The 16,277-nt window shown below is 37.2% G+C and overlaps 1 pseudogene; it reads right to left on the bottom strand.

Annotated features, from left to right (window-relative positions):
* Positions 1-14,242: 14,242 nt before the first annotated feature.
* On the bottom strand, positions 14,243-15,681 carry LOC105721927 (prohibitin-2-like; annotated as a pseudogene).
* Positions 15,682-16,277: the final 596 nt, after the last annotated feature.

Here is a 16,277-nt window from a genome sequence, read left to right as displayed (position 1 = left end):
GTCAGAAGCTTGTTAAATCATAGCCGCTAGTTCTCAGTACTGAGCTTTGGATTTCATTCATTCATTCAGCCATTTAGAAAGTTTATTAAGCACAATCTGGAACAGGGCTTATATTAGTTGTTGGGGTGAAGGGCTGACTAAAATATGGTTCGTCATCAACATATCTACCAGGAGACGATAAATGAGAATGACACAAATGTGCTGAGATTGAGCATGATTCCAGCATGAGAGGAAACAGTCAGCGCTGTAAGCAGAGCAACACAATGGACACATGACAACAAAGACCTAGCCTACCTGTGTTGTTTTTAAACTGTATGAATAGATTATTCTAACATTATCAGTTTACATCGCATTATTATCTAATATTAAGCAAATTAATTGGCTAAATCAAAAAAGAAAGCTTGGCATCATTGAAATTCAAAAATTGGTTAAAAGCTAATCAAGTCTATGTATTTATACATATGAATGACATGTTTCAGGCAACCCAGTTTAGACTAAGTTATGGTTCTCTCTCAGTATTCATGACTCCAGTCAGGCTCATGTTGAATGTGCCCCAGTTCAGTTTGATTGAAAGTAGCATGAATAGAAAGAATACAATTAGGGAGGGGGAGTGTTGAGTCTGGATTTTCTATTACAATTTGAAAAGTAAAAATTTGATTGTCTAGGATGCTTCTGAAAACTTCCCACCAAAATATATCTAAATAGAACTGGAGCGTGAATTTGTAACACAAAGTGTTACAAATTCATGTTTGTCCAAGTGCAAAATCTCCTTGAAGACCTTATTTTGAAATTCACCTTTTACACTCTATAACACATGCTTGGTTGAATGTGAAAACACTGTTATAGCACAAATACCGGTTAAAGCAATTTCTGTCTCATCCAGTCATTTAGAACAACCAACACTCAAGACTTGAGCCCCGGAACAGGAGAGAGGATGAGCTCCTGGATTGAACTACGTTTAAGAAAGAGGATTAGAGGCTGGTGAAAGGCAGTCAGAGATGTAAGGGGCAAAATTGAGAATGAATTACAAGAAGACAAGAGAAGAGACCAGTCAACAATATCAGATGAGTCAGAGAAAGTGAGGAAGGCGTGGACATGAGCTGACAGGAGGCCACTGAACTTGATGATGGAGATATCATTAGGGCTTGTAGAGACAAACAGCTGTTTCTGAAGAGTAATTTGGGAGAGAGAAATGTCAGTGGGTTACAGAGACTAGTGGGCCCCTTTCTAGTGAGGTTTGAAGATGAGAAGGAGGCACAGAGGAGTGAAAGAAGGAGAGATACAGCCAAGATAGGAGTGTTTAGCCAATTGTTCGCATTTTTATATTTGTAGCAAACAATTAGAAAAGGTGGGGCCGGGTGCGGTGGCTCATGCCTGTAATCCCAGCACTTTGGGAGGCCAAGGCAGGTGGATTTCGAGGTCCTGGTCGACAGCATCCTGGTCAACATGGTGAAACCCCATCTCTACTAAAAATACAAAAATTAGCTGGGCATGGTGGTGTGCGCCTGTAGTCCCAGCTACTCGGGAGGCTGAGGCAGGAGAATTGCTTGAACCCAGGAGGCAGAGGTTGCAGTGAGCCGAGATCGCGCCATTGCACTCCAGCCTGGGTAACAAGAGCAAAACTCTGTCTCAAAAAAAAGAAAAGGTGAAGATAAGTCATCACTGATAATAGTCTTGTATCATATCAAATACCAGGAAAACATCCAGCAAAAATATGCAGGATACTTACCAATATATCTCTGGGGAGATTCGTGTATCAGTATTCTTAGTGTTCTTTATTTAAATTGATAAGGTGATTCTAAAATTTATATAGAAGTTATATTCATAACGAATATAAAATAATGAGGAAAAGGAAGGCAAGACATTCTTTAATTACTTTAGTTTCTCCATAGAGAAAATGGCCATGTCACTGTTGAGAAGGTGGGGAGAGAATTTCCTATCGTTTCCCACCTGCAGTAGTAACCCACCTCCCTTACTGATATGTGTCAAGGACATCTTGAGACAATCCTCCAACTCTTCAGGTAGTTTCTCCAATGAATATAGTCACCACAAGACAGTGCACCAAAATAAATGAGAGGATAGTCTTGGGAGCCTGTTTCCTTGAGAAGGTGAGCCAGGAAGCTCCCAGTTCAGAAGACCTCCCGGGGAGAAGGCCCAGTATAATCCAGGGTCAATAGTCTCAGCTACTTGGGAATCACTGTCTGACGTGGCCAAGTGAGGCTTTTAGATAAAAGGGTAGTCATAAGTATTGAGAAAAATGCTTTAGAGCTTCATATGAAAAAAAACCCTTTCTCTAGTGTGGTTTGGATTTGGCAGCATAGTTATTAGAAATTCTGTCTGGGACTTCCATTCTTTCCTGCTCTAGGCCCTTCAGCATATGAAGCCAGCACACCAGATGACCACGTATGATCCAGTATCATCAAAGGAGAAGCTGAAGAGGCATTAGACTTCTTGGTTGCAAGTGGAGGCTGGAGTCCGCTACTATTGGAAGTGCTGAGTGCGGTTCAACACCATCTGCTGGTGTCATGATGATTCGGGAGGTGGGCAGGGAAGTGCTGGGACGAGAAGGGTGGGTCCCTGGTGAGGACTCCAGCTCCGGGCTTGTGCCCAATGATATAGGTAAGGACAGGCACTCCTGCCTTAGCGCCCAAATATTGCATTTCTCAAGACCACCCTGGCCCACATGCCCCATCCTGTGCCTATAAAAACCCTAAGGACTTAGCTGGCACAGACACAAGGAACTGGACACTGAGAGGAACACACCAGCGGAAGAAGACACAAGGGGCTGGATGTCGAGAGGAACGCACCGGCGTAAGAGCACACCGATGACCCAGCAGGTTGGCAGGACACCGACGACCCAGCAGGTTGGCAGGCCACCGACTGGTGGAATCTCACTAAGTTTGGCCAAGGTGGTCGGAGGCCTGACTGCAGGGGAAACCCATCTTCCCAATTCATCTCCTTTCTGGTTCTCCCATCTGCTGAAAGCTACTTCCACTGAATAAAACCACGCACTGATTCTCCAAGCCCATGTGTGATCTAATTCTTCCGGTACACCTACGCCAGAACTCCGGGATGCAGAAAGCTCTCTGTCCTTGCGATAAGGCAGAGGGTCTAATTGAGCTGGTTAACACAAGCCACCTACAGACAGAAAAACTAAAAGAGCACCCTGTAACACACACCCACTGGGGCTTCAGGAGTTGTAAACATCCGCCCCTAGACACTGCCATGGGATTGGAGCTCTGCAACCTGCCAGTCTGCATGCCCCCACTAAAGGTTTGAGCAAGGGGCACTGAAGAAGCGAGTCACTCCCCCTGTCGCACGCCCTGTGAGGGGAACAGGTAACCTTTCTCATTAAACTAAATGAAATGTCAAACAGCAAGGTCTTGCTATGAACTCTCATGGGGTGAAATAAGCATGAGGGAATCAAGCTAGGATAGAATTGGAGAGACACATTCAGTTAATTTTTAAATGGTTTCATTTGCCTATTATCCTCGTAAATAACATATTTAAACTCAGAATGCTTATGAGGAAAACTTGCCTCCTAATTAATAACTCACATTGGGATAATATTCATGCTTGGAATTTAAGATTTTCTCTTTTGGACTATTACCAAACATAAGAAATTGTATTCCAAGAGATAATTTTTACATAATGATGTATTTCAAAAGAAATACATGATACTCATTACATCTCTTCCAGATGCAATATGCCAGCACCAGCACTGTCATTTCAGAGTGTTACTGTCACATGCACACTCAAACAAAATAAAATTTCCATCTGGGCAGATAATTTGAGTAAAATAAGAACTTTACTGATGAGTGCTTGCTTTCTGTCTGCAAACTCTTTCCAGAAATCTGCAAAGGAGAATATTACGTTTTAGTGCTTATAAATAGAGAGAAACCATCATCTTTGATTTGTTGTCTGTTTTCAATGTTGTTATGTTTACTTGTTAGAAATGACAGGATTTACTGGACATGCAGGTAGTGCCTGTGCCAGCAATTTCACATCCATTAGTCAGGGCTAAAGAAACTATGAGATATATGGGAATGTCTTAATTGAATTCCAACACAATCATTATATTGCTGTTTCCATTTTAAGTTTTCCCTTACTCAAAAATATACTAGTGTTATAATTTATTACAAACAGATATGTTTCCATTTTATCTGTGATGAGGTCATAAAGGTTGGCTAGCTCTAATCTCATTTTCAACTGCAAATTCAATAATATTTTAGAAATTCTAAATTTTTAATTATTGAACTATAATTGAACCTTTAAAATATTTTCAACTTTTAAAATTTTAAACAATTTTCAGTAAATCGAAAGTCAAAAAAAATTGGCAGTGTGAGTTGCCAAAGCTGGAATTCCATCCAAACTGGCATAAACTAAAGTAACTAATGAACTTGAATCAGAACAGAACTGAAAAATGCACTGGTTCAACTCCATGGCACATCGCTTTTATTTTGTTTTGGGTTCTCTGTTATAAAATATAATAAAACGCTGCATTTGACTTCAGGGATGATCTTTATTTAGTATTTCACAACCTTACACACACACACACACACACACACTCTCTGTCTCTCTCTCTCGGGCTAGAAATAAAATCCTGCTCTGGTTTGATTTCATGTTGAGAAATCCTTACCCATTTATCCCCTAGTCTTTCCTTTATCAATCTGAAAGAGATATTTTCTCTGTCTCTGTCTCTTTCCCCACCTACTTCCGTCAGAATAATCAACACTCCAACCCCATGTTTATCAATTTTTGTCATTTTTATATTATTTTAATTTTATTTATATATTTCATATTATGTATAGAGTATATATTCCTAATTTATCATAATTTTTGAATTTCATAAAAATATAATTCATATTTAATATTTTAGCTTCTTTAACTTTCTATGATTTACCCATACTGTATATAGCTTAGTTTATCTTTTTCCTTTTTAAGATTCCATTGTGTGACTATACTACAGTTTATTCATTCATTCTTCTAGAAGAATATTTGAGTTATGCCCAACACTTCTCTATGAACTTTCTCATACATTGTATTGTGTTCAAGGCTTTCTCTTGGGTAGATGTGGAATTCCTGTGTGGTAGGATATGTGGATGTCCAGCCTTAGGAAGTGATGTTAACCTGTTTTCTAGAAAGTCTCCACGATGTACAAACCTAACAGCAGTGAATAATAGGTCCTCCCCATCCTTGATAAAGAAACACTTTCCAGCTTTGCCAGTCTAATGAATGTGAAATAAGGTCACATTGTACGTTTGACTTGCATTTTCTTTATCAACAACTATGTTGATTTTTTCTCGGATATCTACTAGAAATTGGTACATTCTCTTCTGTGTGTTGAATACTAATGGCTTTTTTGTGTGTGATTTGTACTTTCTCTAGTGATGTTCAGAACTTTTAAAATTTATTTTCAATACTGGCTTTTCACTAGTTGTATTTGCTGAGAACATCTTCTCCCAGCTTTTAATGTGTCTTCTCGTATTTTTTAATTTTAAAAAATTTTATTTTGAGACAGGTTATCACTATGTTGCCCAGGCTGGCCTTGAACTCCTGGGCTCAAGCATTCCTCCTGCCTCAGCCCCCATTGTAGCCAAGATTACAGAAATATAATGCCATGTCCAGCAGTCTTTTCATGTTTCGGGAGTGGCTCATGAAAGTTTTCATTTTCAGTACAGTCAGTTTTATTATGTATTATATAGCCTATATTTAAGTATTTTGTCTAAAATGACTTTTGCTACCTAAGGACTAAAATATGTATCCATATTTTCTTTATAAGAGTATGCACACATAAAAAATTGAAAAATTTAAGAGAAAATGATTCCATGTGATGTGACCATTTCTCATAATATTTTTGTCTGGTTTTGATATTAGGGTTCATTGACCTTAGAGGATTAGGTAGGTTTTCCGTCTTTTCCAGTTGTCTATAAAAATCTGTACAAAATTGAACTCTACCTTGAAAGCTTTGCAGGCCATACAATCTAATTTATGGAAAGGCTATTACTTCATAGTCTTAAATAGTTATATAAATATTCAAGTCTTTGATACTTCTCCAATAAATTCTGCTAAGTTACGTTATTTTAGAACTTCTTCCATTGCCTCGAAGTTTTTGACACTGGTAGCATATATTTCTTGTTGAATTGTTCTTATATGACCTTTAAAATCACTAAAGGTTCTGTAGTTCTGTGCCCCTGTTTCTTCATCTTTCCTTTTCTTCCCTTGGTCTACCTTGTCATAGGTGTTCTGTTTTACAAGTCTTTTTAAATAATCAACTTGTGGCTTCTTTCTCTGTTATAATCTTGGTTTCTATTTTAATGATTTTACTGTTTTATGATTGTCTTGTTCCTTCAAATTTTCTAAAGTTTTTTGTTCTTTCTTCTCTTAAGTTCAATTGCTTATTTATTTTTAGCTGCTATTTTTATATGTAAATATTATTTATGAATATAAATCACCTCAAAGTGCCATTTTTGCTTTCCCTAAAATATTTGGTTTGCAGTAACTATATTATTCAGTTATAGGTATCTTTAAATTTCTGATATGATTTGTTGTTTAATCCAAGCAGTTTTAGAAGATTTTTATTTAAATTTGTAAATGTAACTGCATTTTTTCACTCATAGAGTTAAATTCTTTTTTTTTTTTTTTTTTTTTGAGACGGAGTTTCGCTCTTGATACCCAGGCTGGAGTGCAATGGCGCGATCTCGGCTCACCGCAACCTCCGCCTCCTGGGTTCAGGCAATTCTCCTGCCTCAGCCTCCTGAGAAGCTGGGATTACAGGCACGCGCCACCGTGCCCAGCTAATTTTTTGTATTAGTAGAGACGGGGTTTCACCATGTTGACCAGGATGGTCTCGATCTCTTGACCTCGTGATCCACCCGCCTCGGCCTCCCAAAGTGCTGGGATTACAGGCGTGAGCCACCGCGCCCGGCCTAAATTCTTATTTAATTATGATTTGAAGACAGAGTGCAGGCAGTATAATCCTTTTTGTTTTTAAACTGAGACGTTTCTGTAATTATATCTGATGAACTTTCCAAATTATCTATATGCCCTACAGAAAAATTAGACATTTTGTAATTTTTGAATTTTTTACTTTAACTATAAAGCTATATTAATTCCTATGTTTTTATACATGCCAGTAATTTTTTTCAAATTGATGAACTTACCATCTATGAATAAAGAACACTTTTCTTTCTTCTTTTCCAATGTAAATACCTTTTATTTATTTTTCTTGCCTATTGCACTGGCTAGATCTCTCAATATGATGTTGAAGTGGTAAGAGATATTTATCTTGTTGCTAATCTTCTGATCATTGACCTGTAGTCTATAATGTTAGTGGCAGATTGTTTATAAATACGCTTTATCAAGTTGAGAAAGATTCACTTTATATTTATATTGATGAGAACTATTGTAAGGAACAGATGTTGCATTTCATAAAAGGCCTTTATAACAACTATTAAGATAATTGTGTTTTTCTTTTTTAGTGTGTTAGTATGCTAAATTATATTGATTTGCCTATGTCAATCCAATCTTCCAGTCCTTAGATAAATCCCACTTAGTTTACATACTATATATCATTGTATTCAATTTCCTAACATTTTTATTAAAATTTTTGCATCTATATTCATAAGAGATATTAATCTGCAATTTTTTTCTACAATGTCTTTGTTGGTCTTATTATCAGATTACTGCTGGACCTATAAACTGAGTTGTGACATTATCTTTTCTTTTTAATTTTCTGGAAGAATTTACATAAAATTTTTATTTTTTCTTCATTAAAATTTTGGTACAGTTCACCAGTAAAACCATATGGACCTGGTGTTGTATTTATGAGAAGATTTTTAACTATAAATGTAATGTCTTTAATAGACATGGCTTTCTAGAGTATCTGTTTATTCTCGAGTAAACTGAATCGTTAGTGTCTTTCAAGGGATTTGTTCATTTCATCAAAGCTGTTGAGTATATCTGCATAAAGTTGTTGATAATATTCCTTTGTTGTGCTTGTAGTATCTTTTGACTTTGTGTGATGCTGCCACTCTCATTCCTCACATTTTTATTTTGTGTCTTCTTTATTGCCTTCTTCATCAGCCTGGCTGCTTATTTATAAATGTGCTGGTCGTCTCATAGAACAAGATTTGTTGCATTGATTGTGTCTATTGTTTTCCTGTTTTCTATTTTGTTGATATCTATCCTTAGCCCCACTTTTTCTTTTCTTCTATTTATTTTAATGCCATTTTTCTTCTTTTTCTAGTTTTCTAAAATAAAAATTGAGAGCAATGATTTGAGGTATATTCTGCTTGCTTATAAAGGTGCTTAGTTTTACAAATTTTCCATTAAGTGCTGCTTTAGCAGCACTCTCCAAATTTTGATATATTGATTTTTCATTTTTATTTAATTGAAAATACATTCTGCTTTCACCTATGAATTATTTGTCAATGTGTTTTTCATTTCAAATACTTAGAGGATTTCCAGAGATCTTTTTTTTTCGATTTCCAAATTTATTCTATTTTAATTAGAAAAATATACCTTAAATGACGAATTATTTCAAAGTCATGAAGATTTATGTCACAGCCCAGAATATGGCCTATCTTTGAAAGCATTTTATGTGTTTGGGAAAAATGTGTATTACATTGTTTTAGGGTAAAATGTTTTATGAATGTCAAATAGATCAAGTTGATTGATGGTAAATTGTGATGATAAATTAAATTATCTCTATCCTCTCTTATTTTCTGTCTATTTGCTTCATCAGTTACTGAAAGGGTATATTGAAATATTCAAGTATGATTGTGGATATGTTTATTTCTCCTTTAAAATTTTTTTGCCTCGAGCATTTTGAAGCATTTTTCATCAATTTAAACTTGCTATATTCTCTTGACAAATCCACTCTTTCATTATTAAAAATGGCCTTCTTTGTTCCTGGCAATGTTCTTTGCTCTGAAATCTATTTAGTCATTTCAGTTTTCTCTTAATTAGTGTTACTTTAACTTTTTTGTATCTTTATATCGCAAGCATATTTTCTCTGTGCAGCATATGGTTAAGTCTAGCTTTTCACAACTAACCCAACAATCTCCATGTTTTAATTGAGGCTTACACAATTTACATTTGGTGTAATATTACCAAGGGTTAGGCTTAAGTCTATTGTCATTTCTTATCCCCTTTCTTGTTTTGCCTTCTTTGGGGTTAATTGAATACTTTTATGATTTTATTGTATCTTCTTTACTGAATTATTGGCTAAAGATCTTTGTTGTATATTTCAGTGGTTTCTTTAAGGCTTGTAGTATACATCTTTGACTACCACAGTCTATCATCATATATTATACCACATTGTGTATAGTATATAACTTTCCAGCAATATACTATTCTCCACTCTCAATCTTTGTGTTTTTAATACCAAACATTTTATTTTTATATATGTTATGAATCCCTCACTAAATTTTAGCTACTAATTCTGTTTAGACAATTATATATTTAATTATTTCTTTTTAATTGGAAAATAATAATTATGTGCATTTATGGAGTACAATGTGATATTTTGATCTATGTGTGCACTGTAGAAATATTAAGTCAAGTTCATTGACATATTCATCATATCACAAACACTTTTTGTGGCGAGAGTGTTAAAAATTAATTCTTTTAACTTTTTTGAAATACAAAATATATTATTATTAATTGGGGTCACCATGCAACACAATAGATCACTAAAACATATTCTTCCAGTCTAACTGAGTTTGTACCCTTTGATTAATATCTTCCCTTTTCCCATCCTCCTCCTCCTCTAGTGTCTGCTAGCCATCATTCTGTTCTGTTTCCATGAGATAAACTTTTTTAGATTCCACATGTAAGTGAGATCATATTTCTCTTTTTGTACCTGTCTTATTTCACTTAGCATGATGTTCTTCATTTTCACCAATGTTGCTGCAAATGACAGAATCTCCTCCTTTTTTTAATACTATAGAGTATTCCATTGAATATAAATACCATATTTTCTTTATACATTTATTCATTAACAAACACTTAGATTGCCTTTATATCTTGGCTATTGTAAGTAATGCTGAAATGAACATGAGCATGAAGATATCTCTTGGACACACTAATTTCAATTCCTTTGATTATATCTTTATATACTAAACAAACTATCTGAAACAAATTAAGATACCTATCTCATTATGATAGCATCAAGGAATAAAATAAAATACTTAAAAGTAAACTTAATCAAGAACTGCTTTTATTCTACAATAAAAATTATAAAACATTGATGAAAGAATTGAAGAAGACAGAAATACATGAAAGCATATTCCATGTTCATGGGTTGAAAACATTAATATTGTTAAAATGTCCATACTGTCCATAGCAAGCTACAGATTCAACACAATTCCTGTCAAAATTTCAAGGTTATTTTTACAGAAATAGATTTCAAATAGCCAAAGCAATCTTGAGCAAAATAAACAAACCTAAAGGTATCATACTCCCTGATTTCAAAGTATAAAGCTATTGTAATCAAAACAGCATAGTACTGCATAAAAACAGACACATCAACCAATAGAATAGAATAGAAAGAACAGAAGTATTTACAATCAATTGATTTTTTTGCATGGGTACCAAGAACACACAATGGAGAAAGAACAGCATTTTAACAAATTATGTTGGGAAACTGAGTATTCACAGTAGAAGAACAAAATTATCTCACACCATATACAAAAATCAATTCAAAATGGATAAAAGACTTAAACATAAGACCTGAAACTCTAAAACTACTAGAGGAAAACAGGAAAAAATCTCCGCAGCAATGATATTGGCAATAATTTCTTGGAAAGGACTGCAAAAGCACGGACAACAAAAGCAAAAGTAGAAAAATCAGATTGCATAAAACTAAAAAGCTGTTTCACAGCAAAGGAAACAACAGATTGAAGAGACAGGCCATGGAATGACAGAAAATATTTGTAAATCATACATCTAACAAGGGGCTAATATCCAAAATATGTGAGGAACTCAGCTCAGTGGCAAGAAAACAAAACCTCTTTTTAAAAAACAGACAAAGGATCTAAACAAACTCTTCTCAAAAGAAGAGATACAAATGACCAAAAGATTTATGAAAGAAACTCAACATCTCTAATCACCAGGGAAGTGCAAATTAAAACCACAAGGAAAAATCGCCCCATAGAATGGCTAGTATAATAAAGATACAAGATAAGAAGTGGTGATCAGGATGTGAGAAAAAGGAAGCTTGCACACTGTTTGTGGAAATATAAATTAGCCATTTTGGAAAATAGTATGGAAGTACTTCAAAAAAATAGAATTTCTCTAAAAATATAACTACTATATAACTCAGCAACTTTACTTCTGGAAAAATGTCTATTACATGTCAGAGAGACTTAAGTAATAAGTGGAAAATTCTATGTATTTATTCATGTAATTCCAATTTCAATAGTAGATCCATATTTCCATATAGTAGAATATTCCTCCTGCCTGAAGGACTTTCTTTAACATTTCTTATAGTATATGTCTGTTGGTAACGGATACTATCTGCTTTTGTATGTCTAAAAAAGTCTTTATTTAGCTTCCTTTTTGACATATTTTCACTGAGTATAAAATTCTCACTTGACAGGTTGGACTTTTGTTGTTGTCATACTTAAAAAATGTTACCATGCCATCTTCTTACTTACATGGTTTCCAATAAGAAATCTGCTGTCATCCTTATCACTGCTGGTCTGAACATAACGCAGCTTTTTTCCAAGTCGCTTTTCCTAGCTTTTACTAGCAGCTAGTGAAAAAGGGACATCATGTGTGTATTACTTTTCCTTTATCACTGGTTTTGAGCAGATTGGTTATGATATATTTTAGTTTTGTTTTCTTCATTTTTCTTATACTTGAAGTTATTTAGTTTCTTAAATATGTAGATTTATAGTTTCTATCAAACTTGGAAAATTTTTTTGACTATTCAATATTTTTAAGCTCCTCCTCTCTGCACTTTCTTTCAGGCACTCCAATCAAACAAATATGTGGCTTCCTGCAGCTGTCCAACAGTTCTGAGGCTCTGTTTATTTCCTCTCTACAGGTCATATGTTCTCCCTTATTTGCATCCCTCGTAATTTTTACTGAATTTCATACATGGTGAATTTTGCTTTGTTGGAAGCTGGATATTTCTGTATTCCTATAAATATTCTTGAGCTTTGATCAGTTAAATCATGTGGAAACAGTTTGAAACTCTGGGGTTTAATATTCATTAGTTGTGACCAGAATAGTGCCCAATCTAGGGCTAAATATTTCCCTGTACTGAGGCAAAGCCTTCTGGTGTACTCTACCTAACTCCTAATGAATCTCACGCCTTTCCAGGCTGTCTGATGGAATACATATTCTTTGCAGCCAAGTGTGAGTATTGGGTACTGTTGCTTTCATCCTTCCAGATGCTTCTTTCCTTGACCTTGGGTAGTTTTATGCAATCAGGGATTTATGTGAACACATTGTATACCATCTGCAAATTGCCAGAGTTCTTTCTGTGTGCCCCTTTCTCCTCTCAAGCACCCAGTTGTGCAAATTCTAGCCACCTTGTTACCATGGACTCTCAGCTTCATCTCTTCAACTCAGAACTCCACCAGGCCCTGTCTGGGTTCCCTCTTCCTGCCCTGATCCTGGAAACCCTCTCAAGGCAGTAAGCTAAAGAACTGATAGGGCTCACCTTGTTCTATTCCTGTCTCTCAGAGATGATGGTCCTTTACTGCCTGATATTCCGTGTCTTAAAACACATTGTTTTATATGTTTTGCTAATTTGTTTTGTTTCAAGCAAGAAGCAAACACACATTCTATTACTTTGCCCAGCCCCAAAACAAAATTCAATACATCCTCACTACCTTTTTAATCTTTTATTTTTAATAAGATTTAAAATATATATTAAATGCACTTTGCTTGTTGCCCTTTGTAAGAAAGTTATTTCCCAAAAATGTGATTGATTTTATCCACCATGTCAAATAATTGCTTTCAGTTCTACGTATAAAAGGTTAAAGAATCTCATTGGATTCAAACAAATTCCATAGCAGAACATACTTTATTGTATATCTTTTCTGCTAGATACTATTTCAAATATATAATAAGATATATATTACTAAATATAAGAAAAAGATATACATATGCACCAAAATGACATGGAAAACATAAACATAAAATATAACAAAGATGCAGAAAAAGAAAATTAAGGAGACAATAAGCAGTGATCGTGATGAGACCGGCAGAAATTTAAGGAAATATTGCTTAATAACATGAAGAACAATATCTTGTTTTGATAAAAGTATGACACAGATATACCAGCCATGAACTAGGTGCTTGGAATGAGAAGAACCAAAAATCTTGTTGAGCATCAGGAAAGCTCTAAAATTAGGAATCTGACAAAGTGGAATGAGGTTGTCATTACTAGACATTATAATGAGTCCAGATCAATCATGATGCATTGCCTGGGGGCTGGGCACATTTCTGTCCCTCACAGAATCAAGGTTCTTTAGTAAAGAATAGTGAGAAAATTAGAAGGCAACGAGCAGTGCCACAGGAGCTAAGCCCTCAGTGTCCAAACTGCATGGTGGATAGTGATAAGGAGGACTCCTCCCACCCTATGAAACACTGAGTTAGTGTTGTCATAAAAATACTTTTTGCCTCGAATGCACTACACAGATTTTTATTTATTTATTTATTTATTTATTTATTTATTTATTTATTTATTTTGAGACGGAGTTTCGCTCTTGTTACCCAGGCTGGAGTGCAATGGCGCGATCTCGGCTCGCCGCAACCTCTGCCTCCTGGGTTCAGGCAATTCTCCTGCCTCAGCCTCCCGAGTAGCTGGGATTACAGGCACGTGCCACCATGCCCAGCTAATTTTTTGTATGTTTAGTAGAGACGGGGTTTCACCGTGTTGACCAGGATGGTCTCGATCTCTTGACCTCGTGATCCACCCGCCTCGGCCTCCCAAAATGCTGGGATTACAGGCGTGAGCCACCGCGCCCGGCCCACGCTACACATTTTTTAAGTTAAAGTTTTTTGATGTTGTTCTTGTTTTTTTGTTTGTTTGTTTGTTTTTCTTTTTTGAGCTTATAAATTGAAATAACAATTTATTGGGAATTCCCGGGTTGGTGGTTATCCCCTCCCAGCCTTGAGGGAGTGAACAATACTGTAGGAAATCACTGAGAAATCACACACTGTCCCAACAGCCCCGGCCGACACAGGGAGGTGGAAAGTAATTTCCCAGAAAAGGAGCTGGTCTTTAGTCTTCCTTAATCCAAGAGGGGTTCCAGGTACTGGTGCAGGGGACCATCGCATGATACTGGGGCCAGGTAGGGCTGTGCTGGACCCCAAGCTGGCTCCTCAGAAACTGGAGAAGCAGATCCATTTCCTCTGGAGGTGGAGTTCTTGGTGACAAAGCTAAATTCTTACCCTTGATGAGGCTGTCACTTCCTCGGGTGAAACTTGCATCCTGTAGATTCAGCACAGGGTTGTCGGCAGTGAGATAGACAGGATTCTGTGATGTGACGATCGTCTTGGAGATATTCTGGGCTGCCCAAACCATGCGAAGTTTGATGCAGCCAGGGTTCTTGCTCAGTGCTTCTCCAAGCATCTTGGCAGCCTGGCCTCACCCTCAACCTGCACAGTCTTCTGCTGCTGTTCCTGCTTCACTTTTTCTGCCAAGAACTGCGCCTGCTGGGCCTCCTGCTGAGTCACTTGTTTCATCACTGTTAGTTCCATCACATAAAACTAAGATAAGATCTATCCTTTAGAAATGCCCGATACACAGGGGAAAAATGGGTAAGTGTTGGCCACGATTGTTAGAAAAATATCCTCTGGACTGCAGTGCCGGGGTTCTATCCACAACCTGCATTGTGCATCTTAAATTTTATAATGTTTGTTTCAGAACATAATCAAATTAGATGTTCTTTTAAGTATATGTATTTTGCCACAGAATGGGAGTGGAGAAGGCAAATAAAATTTTGAATAACATGAATAGAAAAAATTTGTCAAGAACTATTTCAAAATAATGGAATCACAATGTCTTTATAAAAAATTCGGTCAAAATAGCCAGCAGCTATGTACTCTTCTACAGCAACTGTGTACTCTTCTACAGCAACTGTGTACTGTCAGCTAAAACTCAGCTCTGTGATGGCTACGTCATCCAGGATGAGGCTGAAGTCCTTGGCCCTCTCTGTCAGCTCCTGGAGGATCAACAGGGCTACCTGGGCGTGCTGGGTGATCAGCTGTGAGGCGCTGAACTTGGCCACCACACTCTTCAGCACCTCCTTGACGATGGATGGCAACACTCGTTCTTCATAGTCTAGCCTCAGGCGCTGGCGCATGCTAGGAAGTTCCTGAGCATTGGGTCAAGACAGCACTCACAGGGAGATATTCACCATCTGCAGGTCTTTGGAGCCTGTGGGGGAGGAGATTTTTCGAGGTCTGGCCCGAACGTCATAGATAACAGGATACTGGAACCAGGGGATCCTGAAGTGAAGGCCCTCGGCCAGGATAGTGTCCTGCTGCAGTCCACCGATCCGACTGAAGAAGATGGCACTGTGCCCACCTTCCACAGTGATCACGGATTTCAGATATGGTAGGCCATGGCGCCGACCCCCAGCAACAGCTTCAGCGCAGTGCCCACACCCCAGGCCCAGCGGGCAGCCGTCCCGCCAAGTCCTTCAAGTTCTGGGCCATGTCCGATCTTCAGGCTGGCGGCATCAGCGGTGAGAAGGGGATGCCGGCCCGCCTCTACCCAACTCTAGCTTAGGTACTGCACCCTTCACACCAAGTTAAAGTGTTCTTATTACAGGTTTTTCTCATGTTGCTCCTCCCTGCACTCCACAGCACTCGAGTCGTGGAGTGTCACATGGCCGATCTGGCAGCTAGTCCTGCACTCATAATCACCTTCTCTCCAGAGACCAGTGCTACTTTATGCAGGACTGTGCTCATTTCAAAGCTTATTTTTCCTTCCAGAAGCTTCTAAGCCCCTCACACAGTTACTTCTAATCTACTAAGTGAATGTCAAGCTAGTTTAAGGAACATCAACCTCAGATTTAGCAAACTGGGTTTGAACCTTGCTTACATAATCTTCCAGCTGGTGAACTGGCACAAATAACCAATCAGACCATTAGTTTCATCACATAAAACTAAGATAATAAGATCTATCCTTTAGAAATGCCTGATACACAGGGGAAAAGTGGATGTGTTGGCCATGATTGTTAGAAAAATATCCTCTGGCTGCAGTGCCGGGGTTCTATCCACAACCTGCATTGTGCATCTTAAATTTCATA

The sequence above is a fragment of the Aotus nancymaae genome, unplaced genomic scaffold, assembly GCF_030222135.1.
Source record: "Aotus nancymaae isolate 86718 unplaced genomic scaffold, 86718_ANA_hifiasm-v0.15.2.pri h1tg000065l, whole genome shotgun sequence".
In the NCBI taxonomy this organism is placed as follows: Eukaryota; Metazoa; Chordata; class Mammalia; order Primates; family Aotidae; genus Aotus; species Aotus nancymaae.
The sequence above is the reverse complement of the archived record's forward strand: the minus strand, read 5'-3'. Positions and strand labels throughout refer to the sequence as shown.